This window comes from Aythya fuligula, chromosome 3 (genome assembly GCF_009819795.1).
Source record: "Aythya fuligula isolate bAytFul2 chromosome 3, bAytFul2.pri, whole genome shotgun sequence".
NCBI lineage: Eukaryota > Metazoa > Chordata > Aves > Anseriformes > Anatidae > Aythya > Aythya fuligula.
The window spans coordinates 61,864,330-61,881,636 of record NC_045561.1 but is presented as its reverse complement, the minus strand read 5'-3'; the positions used below and the strand labels follow the sequence as shown (position 1 = coordinate 61,881,636).

Sequence of the window (17,307 nt, the reverse complement as noted above, 5' to 3'; positions counted from 1 at the left end):
GACACTACCAGCCTACTGAGAGACCACATAGAAGTGTTCCACTGAGCGAAGAGACCAGTTTCTTTTGTTTTAGATTATAGGATATTATTTACAACTGGTTGCAGCTTGTTGTTTTAAAGCCAGTGATTTCCAGCCTCTGCACACACAGGGGCCACGAGGAGGGGAAGCGGAGAGCTGAGCTTTGGGGTGCGCATGCTGCGCTGCCGTGCCTCCTGCACTCCAGATGGTCCAGCCCTGCAGCTCGGGCACTGCTTATTCTCTCCCGTTTCCTAAATCTTGCTAATTTTCTCTTCCATAAATCAGCAGTTCCATTTCCTAGCAATTAATCATTTTTGCTTATTTTTTCCTTCTATATTTAATTCTTCCCATTCATCAACTCTCTTGCATTTTAATCTTCCAATAATAGAAAAGTTGTACGTATTGCTATGCCGTTCAGATTCCTGCCCACATACCACAATTTTGTGTCTTTATTTTGGTGACCAGCAATGAGATGCTCCAGAGGAAAAAGCAGTATTCCTGCCCCACCTTGAAGGGCAAATACAACATCCTTACAGTCTGTGATGGTCTCAGCTCTCTCCCTTAATCAGTGGGTGAAGCGTGAAATGTTTTATGTTCTCTTCCAAAATTTTGCTGAGGTAGGAAACTCTCATCCAGGCCCTTTTTGAAGCCAACCGAACTCTTGGCCTCTGTGATAGAAAGTGGAATGTGTTACTAGTGGGTAATTTGCATGTTGTGTAGAAAGTATTTTCTTTTATGCACACTGAATTTTTATTTGGTTTAGATTAATCTTCTGCCTGTGTCACGAGACAGAGAAGCAGAATGTTTTTATCCTCCCCATGTATTTCCTAAAGCATACATTTCAAGGAGACCAACTAGAGCCCTGAGAATTCAAGAGGCACACTCATGCTCAGGTGTTAACCAAAACTGGAGTGCACCATCCTCATGCTCAGAACCACCGATGCAAGGGGTTTGCTGCCTGCCCCTCATTTTTGGGATCCGGAGTTGGAGCTGGTTAGGAACAAGCCTGTCATCACAGGAGGGCAACCAAAGCCATCTGCACCAGTGGTGCAAGCTGTCACTCAAGTCAGCGAGGCTCTTGTCAAATGATTTAAAAGCCATCACTCTGTGCATGCGTTTCTTGTTTTTTGACAAAGCACCGGAGAGGTATCTATCAGATGAGCGATCTGATTGAATGATAGCTCCTTTGTTCCAAGATATACCTACAATGCATATGTATAATCGTTGCTGCTTTATTTTACTTTTATATATTAATTCTACAGAAAACTTTATAAAAGCTGCATTGTGTTTCTTAAGTGATTCTTCAGACCAAACCCTGAGTTAAAAACACTCTGTGAGAATGCTGAGGGGGGATGTGTATTGTTGATACCTGCGATAGGAATGGAAAATGAGTCTTGTGGTACCATTCACTAAGTAACAAAGCTGGCCCAGAGAGCCTATAAGAGGGGTCCAGCATCCAGGGGGGTCCGCAGGTCTGCATTTGCATGGATGTATTACATGCCATCTCTTTGACAGCATCTGCTGCATGCATCTCCTGTCATTCCAGGACTTGCTCAGACATCTGAAGAACTTCCCACCTCTCAACTGCACGTTGATAGTGGTGCCCTTTGTGGACCCGTGTTGGTAAATTCGCTATAGTACATAACGCTGCTCTGCATTTAACATGTGTACGTAACTGCTCAGATAAAATAAATTCATTGTACCTCGCTGCAGCTGTCAGGGAAAGGAAATTGAGCGTTTTTCCCTTGAGTGTTGGGATAGTTTTTTTCCAGTCTTTCTTTCTTTGAAAGCTCCAGTCGTCTGCTTCTTTTTAGATCTCTCTCTTTCTTCACAGAAGAAAAATCTCTTTCTGCTTTTCTTGTATTCAAAATTATGCAAAACAGTTGCAGAACATAAACATGCAACAGTAAATACCATAGAAATGTATTCTAAAAAGATTCCACCGTTAACCACACCAAAGAAAACAAAAATGCAAGGTTCTTCAAATCAATGTAACATGCAGGAAGTGACATTTAAATTCTTACTCATTTGAAATTAAGATGTTTTACCATTTTCCTCTAAGTGTTGAAGATTTTCCATTAGTTAAAGGGGTTGTCTTGCAACCCTTCAAGAATAAGTTTTTCCATTTTTTTAAGAGGCTTAAGCTATTGGGCTTTTTTAAGATGATGGTGTGCACTTGAGTAGAAAAGCTTAATGAGCACTGCATACATTTAATTGGCTATTTGAGAACCTGTGCGAGAGGGCTGACCTCAGAAGCATTAGGAAATGGTAGTCCCACTGCTTATCTTTACACTTCATAAAAACCATTGTTTAATTCTTGGAAGAAGAGGGTGTTTCAGTCTCGCTCAGCTTTCTTCTTTGTTCTGGTTTGCTTTGCTTCTGTTGGTGTTTTTCCTGGTTCCCTTCAGTGCAGGAATATAGTATTGAAACAACTGTGTGGTTTATGGCTTTTACTCGCATGTTTTTCATTTTTTTTCCTCATGTGGAAGCCTCGTGTCGAGCCTCCAGTAAACAGATTTTCTCAAATCCAAACCGAAAGTGAGAGCTGCTACATGGAACCGCTTCTGGCTGCAAAATCAGGGTCAGTGTCACCCATGCACATCCAGTCCCAGCGGCTCTGAGCTCGGGCTTGCATGAGTGTTGGTCTTCTGAGCTCACGGCCAAACTCGTGGCAGTCAGGAGTCATCGGGGCAGCAGGCTGAGCTGTCAGTCCGCAGCACCACCTGAACTGTCTGAACACAGGTTTTCTCCTTCCCCTTTGAAGGAGCATGCTCGAGCAAACATCTGTCCCCCCTTTTGTTGTGAATTTGCTGATCTTTCGCGTGCCGGGGACTCTGAAATGAATAAAACTGTTGATACTCTTTTGAAGCATGAAAGGACAATGCATGTGTTTCGTTTCACAGGCATCTGCCAGAAGTGCTCGATATCGTTGAAGTGTCAAGATGTTATCTCGATCACTTAAATTCCGCATGTTAGCATTTCTCTATTGGTTGGGCTTAAAAATAAATGAAAAAAACTTGAAGTATGAACTGTTTTTCAAATGGAATATAACATTTAATGTATTTTTAGCTAGTAAAATTATCGGAGTTGCTAATTGGTATAATTTTTATCATTATTCTTGAATCTTCTTTATTAGAATACAATTCTGTTACTTTTATCTACAACTTCTCCACAGCATCATAGTAAAATAAGTCCTTATTCCCTGTGCATCTTCTGTATATTATTCTGTCAACCAGAAGTGTCTCTGGTATTCTGGAAGTACTGGAAGATTTTAAAATACAGTCTATTAAGGAAAAAAAAAAAAAAAAAAAGATATTCAAAAAAAAAAAAGATATTCTTAAAAAAAAAAAAAAAACACACACTAAAACCCTGTTAAATAATTAAGATGCTTTGGGTTTTATCAGGATTGACAGTGTTCTTGCCATAATATACATATGCAAAAACTGTAAGAAGTTTAATATTTTATAGCAAGGATAACTCCAAAACCTAAATCTGCTGGCTTGTTTCTATGGTAACAAATATTGAAATATGTCTAGCCAACACTGTGGGTCCCCCCCACCCCCATTTAATTCCCGTCTATGGGTTCTAGGAATTCATTAAAACTATAGAATCCTTTTTAAATTGGTATGTTCTATTGTAAAATTCCTTAAGATTAATGTTGAACATAACTTTAAATTTTAACATAAACATTTCTTTGAGAGATTCCTTCACAAGTGACAGATTAGAGTTATATTTCTAGGACTGTGTGCACATTGATCTGGTATTTTTGTTCTTCATTGGTGAGTTGTTTCTTTTTCCTTGCATGACTATACTTAAAAAATGGAGTTTCAGTCTATGGATTCTGCTGGAAATATTAAAGACATCTTAGCTGGAATGGGCTGGCTGGAAGATAACAATGGCATGAAGTCAGTGCCTGCATGATTAAATTCAGTGGCCAGGACTTCTTGGTCAGAGCTATTTCTTAGAGAGCTTGCTCTTAAGATTAAAAAGGTAATTTTTTTTTTTTTTTTTTTGGGGGGGGCAGCCTTTATTTCAATTAATTTCACTTAATTCTTTGCTTAGTACAGAGTATTTTCTTGGTGTCTGATTTAAGCCATTTCTTGTCTACGTCTTCTTCTGGTTGTTTTTCTTTTGAGGGCAGCCCAGCAGAGTTGGGAAGCAATCTCAGGTGTTGGCTGTGAGTTTCTATTTCCCCAGTGGTAATCCAAACCACAAGCACCTAGTCCTAGAAGTAAGAGAAAATTGTTGAGACTTTGAAGTGAAACGTCAGGTCGGTGCAACATCTTGCATCTGGTTGACTAGCCAGCGTTAGATGCAGCTGGAAGCATGAAGACTACACCTGTGGGGACTCCGGTTTCTACTGGGATGTAGTGAAGATCATGAGGCAACAAAAGGAAAATTTCAGAAACTGAGATTTGTGCCTAACAGCTGTGTTTCAGGAGCCCTTGCGTATGGACTAAATGCATGTTTTCTCATAGGGCTAATAGCATCCAAACATTTGTCCTTGAAGACACTGATAGCCAGGGACGTGGAGATCAGACCCAGCAGTCTTAACTGATGGCTCAAAGGGAAGGGAGGTGCAGCTGGACCAGTGACTGAAGGACTCGTAGGAGGCAGGAGGTGGTACTTGGAAGACATGAGGTCCATGGGTTGGTGTTCTCCCAGAGCAGTAAGGAAGAAAGCGTGTGCTTAATGGCAAAGGATTATTTTTCACGGTCCCATGCAGGAATGCCTAATGTCGGTGCAGATCTTGAGACTGGCTGAAAGAAGGGTGTGCACAAGTAAATGCTTAAAATAAAAAGATATAAATACTAGTCAACTGGATTGTGAGCTACATGTCCTGTCACCTTTCGTGCCCCAGTTAAATCTCCAAATTTTCCTTTTATGATTGAAAATGCTATGTAGAAAAAGAAGTGAGTCAACGCTCAGTGAAGAACTTGCTTCAGGATGGATGTGGGAGACGTGCGAGACACGAGCTCTCGGCTTGCTCCTCCGGAGTGTGGATGTACTTGTCCCTGGCCCAGGATGCTCCTTTTCCTTTCACGCGCATCCCGTGGTGTTCTTTGAACCAGCATGGCTTATGGAAATAGGAGCTAAAGTGTCATGAACAGGATCGTTACCAAAGTCTTGCTCCTCTTTATACAGTTCCTATCGCTGCAGGGTCTGAAAGCTCCCGTGGGTGTATGCTATCAGACGGGGCTGTGTGGCTAATGCAGGCGTCCTCCCTTCATGCACCCACATGCCCCGATGTCAGGGACATCAGTGTCCACCTTTTGCAATATTTTGAACTCTCTAGAGTTCATCCAGAGGCCATGGAAAGACTTCAGCTCTCTGCGTTGAGCTTCACCCAAGGGACCACAGTAACAGATACATGCATATTCCTGTTCCTGAGAAACAGCACTGTTCTTAATTTTTTTTTTCTTTATGATAACTTTGGCCTTTTTTTTATTTTAAGAAAAGCAAACAATCTCCAATCTCCAGTATTGTAATGACAAGATGAAAATTGGCTTTTCAAGACAGAGAGTTGACGTCTTCATATGTTCTTGTACTACAGGGAAGGCAGTGACTGAGGGCTCTGTGAGCTGAGGTGAAAGCTGCTTTTTTCTTAATCCAAACACAAATTCTGAAAAAAAAAAATAAAACCTGAATGAAACTGACTCAAGACATGCTATAAAAACAAGTGAAAAAATGCTTTCATTTCCTTGGTTCAGTGTGGAACTTGGTAAAACCACAGATGAGCTCCAGCCCAAACTTGCTTCTTTAAAATAATCCATTTGTCTTAAATAGTCCCAAGAATATAGTTAATGAAATGGGCTCTGTTTTGAGGATTTCTCGCATCATACAGACAGAGCTGTCAAATTTATTTTCGGGAAAACCGAGCAGGATTGAGAGCAGGATTATATGTCTGCATAAAAGCTGTGACTATTCCCGTTCCATTAGGCTTTTAATCTTTCATAGGCAAAGCTAGGCTGCGCGCTAAGGCACAGCCAGTTGGTAGCTGTCAGGAAGCTTTCACCATGGACAAATGTGTCCGCACCAGTTTTTCCACCTTACTTTAAAACATCTGGTATATATCAGGGTCCTGCACACCCTCTTTGACTCTAGGAGCTGTGAAACGAAAAAGCAACTTGTATGCTTGTCTGATCAGCTCTCACATTCTCATATGGTGTCTGTATAATCAGATGCATCAAATAATACTTTGATTTACTCCTACGGCTCGAAAAATATGTACAGTCGGTTTTAGATTAATTGCTTAAATCCTGCAGAGAGTGAGAGCAAGTTTAGGGGACGGGTGTGAGGGCTGGGAAAGGCAGCAGTTACACTGTCTGCTCCACGCAAGGCAAAGGTTCAAGCCACAGTCGCTGCTATTACCCTGTCGTGGTGTTTTTGCAGAATATGAGTCGGTGTTTTCCTTAACGTGAGCGATCCCATAGGAAGATGCATGCCAGATGATTAAAATATAATGGGCGGTGTGAGTGCATGCATAGAAAATGGGCTGCGATATGGGAGCGACCGCTTCCTTTTCAGAGGAGAAACCAGGATTTGTAGAGCTGGATTTGTTTTAAATCTCAGGGAGCGCTGCTTCTGGCAGTGGGGGAAGTTTTGTTGTGGTAGCTTTTTTGGGACCTGCGGCGTGGAGTACAGGCTGGATGGTGCGGCTCCACGGTGACTTGTGAGGGATGTTCCCAACCATAGCTACTGACAGCCAGCTGCTGTGCCCCAGTTCCCTGCTGCTTCACTTTCTTATATTTGAGTCTTCTGGAGGTGAAATTTGGAGGGGTCAGGAGTGGCACCACTGCAGCTTCTTGTCGGTCCTCAATTCCCCACCCTTATGGCAGGGAGTTTTCCTTTCCTCTCTGTAGGCTCTCCTGCCCTGGCGTTTAAAGACAGAAAACATACTGTCATGTTCCTTAGCCCCGCGGCAGCTCAAAACTTGTGCCGGATTAATTAAAAAGCAGAGCTGTGCCCTCTGCAGCGGCAGAGCAGCGCAGGGTGGGAGTGACGGGAGGCGAGCCGTGTGCTTGGGGCAGGAGGACTCATCCTGCCTCTCATCCTGCCTGCAAAAAGGGCTGAAAACTCCTGACGTCAGTGGGAGATGTGAGGGGAGCGGGTATCAACAGCGAGATCTGTGCAGCTCTGCAAGCTGAGTGCTGCCTGAAGCGCTCCTGTTACAAGGGAGCCATCCCACCTCTGGAGTTTGTTATTTTCTAAAGGGCTGTCAGGCCCCTTTTCCATCCTGAACGTTTTGCAAAAATTAAAAAAAACAAAAAGGCCTTTTGGAGGAGAGGATAGGTGGCGAAGCTGAATTTCTCCTCCATGTCATGTGCTTCGTACAATTTAAAAGCCTCGTTCTGCCTTTCATCTTGTGAACTGTTTTCTGCAGATATTTCCTAACTTTTCCCATGACGTTTCAGCCTGTTTCTTTAGAAGATTGTATGGACTGAAAGAGACTATTGTTTCTGCAAGAGTGCAAGCATGTGCACATTTGCTGATCTGGTTGGTACAGGATTTCAAGAGTGGGTGTTTGACTGAGGAGCAGGATTTGGACGTGTGTGTGTGTACGAATTCTTGCTAGCGGCGGGCTCTCTGATTTCGTAAATAATATCACATTTCACTTTCTAGGTTCTTCAGTTGTGTTGCTCCAAAAGCTGAACTCCGGTATCATGAGACATAAACAAGGAAATGGCATAAAGATTACAGATCACAGAAACTTCAGTTAGCAGAGATTTGAAGGCTGTTTTGGTTTTCAGTTCTGTTCCTGGATAGGTATCAACTACCAGATTGCGTAGAGGCTCAGCACAGCTATTGTTCACGAATATCATAGGCTTAAAAACTAATAACTCATTGTCATTCATGCTTGCTTTCTTGTTCCGTGTCTGGGTTTTCATTGTTGAAGCAGGGGATAGGCCAACAAGTACTTCCAGCCTGGCATTCAGGAGGTAGACTTTGGCAGCTGAGCTGCACTTCCCAGCTCTTCAGAGGCTGCAACTCGAGTATTTACAACAAACTCTTCTTGCAAAGTGGTTTACATCGTGCAGTGTGTTTTTCAGTCGGATGATATCGCCAGGGAGCAAAGAAACCGCCAGGGGTTGTTTTCGTTTCACACCCAGGATCTCATCGGAGGCAACCTCGCCGCAGATTTGCTTCCCCTTTTGGGAACGCTACCTCGAAGATCGTGCTGGGATAACTCCAGCTTCCTCATCTACGGCGGGGTGACCCAGATCTCTGCTGGCGCCGAGATCGCATCTCCTTTGGGTACGGAGTGAGAACAGAAGCAGCCCCGATGGCTGCTCTGCTGGGAGGTTGCCCTGCCGCGCTCCTGTCTTGGCGAGGTGGCCCGCAGGGGTCTTGCTCCATGTTTTGTTTCATGCCTTTCTCGTCAGAGGGTGTGAGGGAACTGTAGGGTCTTATTTACGTGCTGTTTTCTGCACATGTGAAAAAAAAAATCCCCAAAAGTTGCTGTAGCAACAATAGTTATTGCATAACTGACAATTTGCCATTTCCCCATTTTAATAGGGTTTCTCTCAGGAATAGTTGCTGTTGGTGAATGAGTCCTTGGTAGTAGTGGATGAAGGCTGGGACTTGCTGGTGATTTAAGAGTTGGTGAGGACTGGTCCCATAGATTGTTGATGGAGTTTGCCCACCTGAAATGCTTTTTTGCTGTATGAATGCACAGAAATTCCCGGGTGTTGACAAAAGCAGTTGGCGACAGCCAATTTTGTATGAGGACGGGGAAGAGAAGCTGTGGAGTGAGGAGGAGTTGGGGGTTTGTCTGGTATCTTTAACCTAATGAATATCATATATAGCAGTGAGCTTACAGCCTCACCCATAGTCACCTGTGTTTTTAGTACCTCTAGACCAAACTGCTATGTTGGCTATCCTTGAAGGGCTTTTTTGACGCTTCAGTACGATAGTAGCATGGGCCAATTACATGGCTTCGCAGGCCACCTCACTGTTTGCCCGAGTGATGGTTCTTAAATCGCACCTCCTTTTCTCCAGCTCGCAGACACACTACAGAGCACGGGAACCGATCTGCATAGCCGCCTTTTCCCAGCCGAGATTCCTTTTGTTTGAGAGCGAGCGAGCCCTTGTTGCTACAGCCAGGAATATTTGAGGCATGTGTTTGCTGACGGTGTCTGCTCTGCACTCCCGAGGATTGCATGTAGGGCAGTTCGGAGGGCTCCGAGCAGTGCAGCTCCCTGTTTGCAGTCGGCAAGTTCATTAGAGCCCTAAATTATTTACCTTAAAGAATTCAAGCCCTGAATTATTTACATTTAAGAACCGTCCTCCTGCATTGTGCATTGGGTTGACTGTAGAGCTACAGGCTGTGAATGCCTAACCCAGCATAATATCTAGGGCCACTTCAGCTATCTGCTGTGCATTTTATTTTCATACACAAACACATGGAAATATTACAAGTAAGGTCACGGTGTGAATCACCCAGATATAAAAATGATTTGCGCAGCCCTGGTGTGTGCCTCGGGAACGCACGGTCAGCCTGTGACTTTGTGATCACGTCCCTCTCTCTTTGCTGAACGCGGAGCTCTCGGCGCATAGTGAGCGAGCTCTTCAGCATCGTGGCTTCTTCCTGCTGTTCCGCCTTTGGCCCCTGGCTTTATTTATTGCACACCACTCCAGTCCTACTGAAGGAGTTAGTAATTTCCTCACCAACTTTCCCGTTTATCGCTGTCACGCTCGAGGGTTTGACAAATGGCTTGGGAAGCGTTGCTGCTATTTTTTTTTTTACGGGAAGAGCTAAAATAGAGGACAAAGGATCTTGAGGATCTCACAGCCTGGCCACGGAGAAGTCTGAGTGCCACATAATATTTCACATACTGGAAATACACTTCACTTTTGCTTTTGCTGTGAGAGTTCTTTAGTTTTACTTGAGAGAAGCCAGGGTTTCAGGTTGGTTAGGAGCTCGCCATTAGCGGCCACTTGGCAGATGCTGGGTTGAGATGACTCGAGTGCCCTGCACTGCGGCCACGTGGCAGCTCTCTGGGGCTCAGCTCATCTGCCCAAGCAGGCAGAGGGACAGCAGGGAGCTGAGGGGTGGCTGCCACATTCAGCCCCAGCAAATGCCAGCATTTTCCTGTGCTTTTATACCATGGCACTGATGCACGGCTCAGGTATGTCCAGTGCACCGAGCACGGCAAAGGATGCACGAAGGGAGATGCTGCAAGCAGCAGCAACCCATAACACTTCTTTCCAATGCTTCCACCCATCAGTGTTTCTTCTCACAACCTACCTTTGCTACACCAAAGAAAAACCACAAGAAGCAAACACGAGTGGCTAATGGCATCAGCTGGCATTGTATCGACGCAAACAGGATTCATAGCCACCGCATGACATCCTGCAGCCCTCTGCACCTAACCAGCTCGTCGCTCTCTCCCCATCCAATCTCCAATTTCCCATCCCTGTCCAGTGAAGTTTCTTGCTCTGGTGTATTTTTCTCCTCCTTCCCCTGGCCCAGCTTTTGGCTGCTCTGCCTTTAGCTTCAGTGGCTCCAGGCTGCCGGGGCCGTGGCAGGGAGGTCACCTGGAGCGAGCACAGGGGTCAGCCCTGACCTCGCTAGGGAAGTTGCAAATCTTTTCACACTTGTGGTTGTTCCTTTTTTTGTTTGTTTGCTTTGTTTTTTGCTTTCTTTTGTTTTTTGGAAAGCTTGCAAATTGGCCAGATTCAGTCAGATTTTTGTTGTGGACACTAAAGTTCACTTTCCATGGAAAAGCCCAGTTCCTCTCAGTGCTAGTCCCAGGGTTAAAATCTCTGTTGCAGCGGTTGCCAGAAAGTGTTGAGTTTTTCCAGACACTGTGTTTTGTTTTTTTTTGAAATGGCTCAATCGGACCGCTGTGACCAAAACCTTGCAACAAAGCTCTCTCTGGCAGACATCCATGTCGCCCATGGACAGAATATGCCAAACACTTGAGCCCCCCGATATGGCAGGAGGGGTATCACAACTGTATCCTGCCTGTGCTGTGTGGCTGCATCTACTTCATTTGTCCTTGTGGAGGTAGGCAAGGGATCAAGTGCAGATGGTTGAGTTGCATTTCCTGAAGTGAAGGCATTTGTTTTGTTTGCTTTCAGAGAAAGCGATGAAATATTGACGTTAATGGCATTTCCAGCACCGAAAATCCAGTCGCATTTTTTCTTCACGTATGATGTGTCTTCAGGCGACTCAGAGAGGCCGGTAGTTTTTTTATGAGGCTGTATCTTGATTTGGGTTTCTACCATATGGCCTTTTTTCTCCCTTGTTTAAGCATGGAAATTTCTTAAGTGTCCATTACGGTTCATCGGTGTATTGGTGGGAGGGTTTGACGCTGAAACATAAAGCTAGTAATCTGTGAAGCAGGGAGCAAGCACAGGCACAAAAAGACCCTTTTGAGAATTTTAAGCCAAGTCACTACCTAGATAATGTTGTAGGTGCACAGTTCAGGGAAACTGTACAGTTAAGTAATTTACTGTTGATGTAATTTTGCAAGTAGTATTTTTACTTTGCTGCTGTGGTTATTAGTGGCATGTATTTACTGCTGAAACTGAAAGAAATGTAGAAGCAGCTCCCTCTTCCCCCATATGTCTGCTTTTGGTGGTACTGAGTATCTGCTGGGCTTTCATCCTGGGGTGCAGGATTCAGGCTCAGGGAGCTGAGTTCCCTTGCACAGTTCTGCAAGCAATCTGCTATCCTTTCTAGGCTGCCCCCTCCAAGCTGCTCTCTGCTGCTGGTCGGTCAATGAGGAATTTTGGAGAAAGGACTTTTTCTTGTTTAATATCTTCATGACACTCAGCAGGAAAAAAAAAAAAAAAAAAAAAAAAAAGACCTAAATGTCTGCTGGGAAGTCTAACTGCTTTAATACAAATAATAGATGATCTTCTGCAGTTAATCAATTTTCTCTTTTGTGTTGGTTTTCACACAGAGCGATGAGGCAAGAGAGAAGTTTTTAAAAACAGGAAAATGTGATTGCAGAAACATCATTGTTGGCTGGAGGACTCGGTGGATTCAGGTAATAATGTGACACCACTTTTTATTATGCTTTAAAAACTGGCTAGATTTCAGGTTGACAGTGGCCCTTTGTCAGAGACTGAACGGCACAGGAAGGTGACAAGGTATAGCGAGACCCGGTGGCCCGCTCCTAAATTAATTCCGACCACGCAAGCGGGTGCGAGTGTTCTGGCAGCAAGGGTGATTGGTGAATAGGACAGTGTTGCTGGGGCATATTCCTTCATTATGTCAGGCTGTTAAAACTGAGCTTGTTCTTTTTAGTTTTCTGTGTTAGTGTTTTGCTTTGTTTTGTTTTGTTTTGTTTTGTTTTGTTTTTTACCCTGAGAGAGAGGCTCTTATTCAGCCACTCACAACTGCGTGGAAGTAGAAGGGAAGCTCCAGGCCTGTTTTTATGGAAGAAGGTCAAATGATTATCTGTCCCTTCAGACTGTAAAATGTTGAATCTATGACTATCTCCTTTGAATTCCCCATTTTAAAAGGTTTCGGGATCAGAGCAGATCATTACCTGCTGAAGGACCCATGCCTAGATCATTGCTGTAGAGGACTACCACTATTTATTTTGTGTGAATGAAGACAATTTCTTGTTGAAGAATTGTAGGAATCCCAATGTGTGATGTTTAAATAATGCTACTGATATGTTCAGACCTGGTTTTATCAAAAATGTAAGTTGCTGGCTAAAATGCATCTTCTGTTTTTAATCATGTAATTATTTTCCTGAGGGACAGGGGAAGCTGGAGAGGGGGGCATTTACAGTGCTAATTGCAATGGCGTTCATGAGTGGTGCCAGATCAGAAAATCACAGAAATCATAGAGGTTGGAAGGAACCTCTGGAGATCGAGTCCAAACCCCTGCTAAAAGCAGGTTCCCTACAGTAGGCTCAGCAGGAAAGCATCCAAGCGGATCCTACTCTCACACTTCTTAGGCAGTCCTGGTGAAGTCATCAGGCTTTTCACAAGCAGAAGGGTTTTCCCCATGTGTATTTGATTCCAGGATAAGGGTTTACAGTGGCTCTTTCATGCACTGATTTCTCACAGGTATGAGGAGATGGAAAACCATGCATCTGTGTCGATGTAGGCTTTTAGTTTTCAGCACAAACTGAAGAAGTGCTGCACTATTTTATCAAGGAGCAGGTCAGCAGAGCTGGTTGCCTTATACTGAACTATTTTTAACTGATGATTCCTTTTTCTTCGTTAGGTGCTAGGTGGGAAAGAAATGCAATTGAAGCTTTGCGTTGCCGTATTTGTGACCAAGACATTTAAATAGTATGTGAATGGGTGTGGATTTGATATTTCCTCGAGCCAGCTTCTTTTTAATATTAAATTGCATACTCCAGGAAGATAGTTGCTGTATCAACATCAGTATAATGACACATTATTGAAAAATCAATATCCAGTCATAGAAATGAGTCCTGGCGTAAGCAGTTGTGTGCTTACAGCTGCGATGTGTATGTGTTCGCAAATGTAATGGACTTTTTTTCTCTTGTAGCACTGGTTACTTGGATAAACACTGTATGTGTGACTCATTGCAGAGTATAAACTTATTTTAAAGGAGCAAGTGTGGGTTTTGCTGAATATCCTATTGCTTGCATCCCTGAATGCTTGCATTAGGTCATGATTAATCTTAAATTGGCCAACCTGGGAGGAAAATTACTGCTGATCTCCCATAGGTGACTTCAGAAATAAACAGAAGGATGGAAGTGCTTTAAAAACATAAATAGTAGTTAGAATTCATAGAATCATAAAGCAAACATATGGTACAAGGTCCTCTAAAACACAACACTTGAAAGCTTTTTTATAGTTAGAGAAAAAGCTTGTTTAGTTACCAGAGGGAAAGTAAATATTTTCATTCCTTTTTCTTCAGTTCTTTCTCATTCCATTCCTCTTTCTTTTTTTTTTTTCATTTTTTCTTTTTTTTTTTCTGGATTTGGTGGGCTGGGGGACTGAAACCAGACGGGCCTAGAAAGCCCCATTTCAGGGCAAGAGACAGGTTGCTAATGTCCTCCACTCAATGGGCTCATACTTGATGTCCACCTGCAGTGTTGGGTTGGTGTCGATGTCGCCCAAACTGAGCGGTGTGTGCATGCGAGATGTGATGAGCGCCATGGCAGCTCTGGGGTGCGCCATTTTGTAACATGCGCATCAGGCGTCAACGCTGGGCGATGCCATCCCAGCGTGTGTGCTTGGGACACACGTAGGGCCATACACTGTGCTGTCTCCACTCTTCGGATGCATTTTTGATGGGGCCATGTGTGGTTTCGAGCACCAGGGCCAGGGTGGCATGGCGGGAGGTGAGGCTGACATTGAGATGGGCGAAGGAGGAAGATGGGGAGCAGGGGGCCTGGTGGAGAGGGAGGAGGGAGAGGGGCAGCCGGGAGGAACATGCGGCTCCGGGGGGAAATGCTGTGTGCTTTGCAGTTGCCTGTGTGGATAGAAACCAGATGGTGCGCTGGAACACCCGCTCGCTCGGGTGGCGGCGGAGCCAAACATATGGTTAATGGTTAGGAGGAATAGCTCGCAGAGCCAGGGCTTTGCTGACTGCCTCGCATTACAGATTGTTACAGTGTGTCATTACATTGCCAAACTAAGTGCTTAATACCCACTGCGGGCGCTGGGCACGCATCCGCGCAGATGACTTTCCGCGCGGCGCTGGCGCGGCCGGCAGGCTGACATCATACGTGGCTCCGCCGCGTCCCCCCACCGCAGCCCCCAGACCCTGCTCACCGTGGAAACGCCGTAAATCTGGCATTTTACAAGCCTAAAACCTACAGCAGGCAGCTTTCCTGTTCTGCGTGCGTGCCTTTAATCCAGTTATTTCCAGCGGCGTACGGTTGGGTTTTGCTTTTCTCCCCGCAGCGGCCAAGTTCACCTCGGCTGCGGCCCTGCGCTTACATGCCCGGCATTTGAAGTTCCTGCGCCGGGAGCTTTGGGCAACACCGGGCCCATGTTATCTAAGGAACTGCTGAGCTCATTCATCTCCTTTTCACGGCCCGCTTCCTTTTATTTTTAGCCAAATCCGTCAGGCCTGACAGGCGGGTAATTTGAGCCAGAGAAAGGGCAAAGCTCCAGGTCCTTTCCACAAAGCAATTCTTCTCCTCCCTCCTGGGAAGGCTCCAAACTCGGCCTGCTCCAGGCAGATGGATTTGTTGAGTCATGTGAGATCATTTACACAAAAACACAGTGAGGCGGTGAAGAAAAAAAAAAAAAAAAAAAAAAAGGGAAAGAAAAAGAAAACGACAGAGGGGGAAGGGGTGGGGGAGCGTGTGCTGCTGTTGGTTGGGCTGCGAGGGTAGGAAATGTGCTGCACGGCAGCGAGACGGAGGAATGCAGCGGATTCATTCTTGTATAAGGTAATGTCTAGTTTACAGTGCAGGGTGGAGCCAGCGTGGAGAAATCACTCGAAAACAGATTACTCATTTAAAACTCGAATTCTCCTTGAAATAAAACAACCAAGACCCAAAACAACCAGCAAGCCGTGCGCGCACACAACAAAGGGCACGCTGTTGACAGCACTGGGCTGCAGGATCGGGGGGCTCCCAGCGGGGGGGTTGCTGGAAAAACAGTTTGCCCCCTGCTACCACAGGCGCTGGCCCTGCCAGGGGACCTGGTGACAGCACCAGTGCGTGTCCCCTGGCCTGCCCAGGGACATTTTGTGGTGCTGGGGGGGGGGCACAGCGGGCAGGCTGCCTCCTGGCATGGTGCATGGCCGCAGCAGGGGGCTGTGGCACGATCTGCGCTGCACTGGGGAGTAAACTGCTTTTAGGCCCAGGGACTGAATGCGGATCTTGTTGCCGTTTGCAACCTAAACTAACCCCAGCGTGTTTTGGTTTGTTTTGTTTATTCAAGTGGGTGGTAAAAGAGAACATCAGGCTTAGGGTTGTTTAGATCTTCATGCATCCCAGGGAATTAGGTTGGGTTAATTTATGCCGTTTTCTAATGATATGTATTCAAACTTTAAATAGGCATGTACTGCATTTAAATATTATTAATATGACTTCCAGTTACTCTAGATTTCTTAACAAGGCAGTACCTAAGTGCCAGTGTATTGTTCTGATGATGACTTCTACTGGGAGCAGAAACTGCAATGGGAAATTGGTAGAGCAAACATGCAGTAATATGCAATAACTTGCAAAAAACAACTTTAACACAAAGCTTCTTCTTAAATCTTAGCTGCAGTGAAGAAATTCGTAGGACTGTGCAAGTGTGTGGTTTTGTATTTTAACTTGACCCTCTCTCCCACAGAGCAGCATCTTCTGCAGGCTGCACAGTGGCGTCCGTCAAGGTGCTTTCCTTTTGGGAGGGGATTGTTTGCTTGCAGCCTGCCCTGGTCTGCTTGACCTTTTCTTCCCTTTTTCTCCTCCCACTTCTTTTTTTCTTCTTTTTTTTTTCCTCACTTTTGTCTGAAAGAACACTGGATTTGACAGCCTGCTCCCTGTGCTGCGATGTGCCATTGAGCACGTTTGGCGTGGGGAGAGCCTTCTCGGCTAGACTGGCTTTCTGCTTAAAGTTTTCTCGCTTGGAGGAAACCCTTTGTCTTCTGTCTCTTTATCAGCCTCCCTCGTTAATTATGGAGAAGGAGCACTTGGCAGCACCCTGAGTCCTGTCTGGGTCCCACACTGGCTGCCACACAAACCCACAACAGGGTCCTTGCCCCTCAGCTGAGGTCTGGGATGAAAAGCAGCAAGGGGATAAGAGTGTAAGGCATAGATGTGCGGTCAGATTGCAGACCCGGGCTGTGTGATAAGCCATGGCCACATAATGAGGAATGGCTGTATATTGAGCTGAGATCCTCCAGAAGGTCCCAGAGAAGGACAGCATTGTTAGTTATTCTGTTTACGTAGTTTCTGTAATGTTCTTTTCCCCCCTTCCCAAAATACTTCATTATCCTACATCTTCTCTTGCTGTGAGCAACAGTTCTCATAGCTTACACAGAGCTGCAATTCCTGTTAAATTCCCACTTTATAAAGTCAAACTTGTACCAGTGACAGTAAGACATCCAACAGAAACGAAGGTTGTGAAAAACCAAAAGGTTTTTTTTGTTTTGTTTTTAAGATTTTGTCTGAGTTAACAGACAAAATTATGGAGAGATTGTTGACTTTTCAGATTCATTGTTCGTTGAAAGGTCTATAACTTCATCTCTATTTATTGCACTTAGAAGACTTGTAGGTTGTTTTTTTAGTACCCTGTTCCTCAATATCTTCTCCTGTCAATGCTCTGAGGTTGCCACATGTTTTTTTGCTTCTGATATCGGACATCCAGCCAGACTAGACAGGTTCTGGGAACTGTTCATGACCT

At 44.8% G+C, this 17,307-nt stretch overlaps 1 protein-coding gene across 5 annotated transcripts in view; it reads left to right on the top strand.

The window, feature by feature from the left end:
• BACH2 (BTB domain and CNC homolog 2) overlaps positions 1-17,307 on the top strand; it is a 184,010-nt gene that overhangs the window by 28,971 nt on the left and 137,732 nt on the right. For 4 of the 5 annotated variants that reach the window (XM_032184055.1, XM_032184051.1, XM_032184052.1 and 1 more), the window contains exon 2: positions 11,931-12,017. The gene's annotated coding sequence lies outside the window, so the exon portion shown is untranslated. Of the gene's footprint in view, positions 1-3,925; positions 4,009-11,930; positions 12,018-17,307 lie in introns of those variants that run through there. The other variant, XM_032184054.1, reaches the window with a different exon arrangement.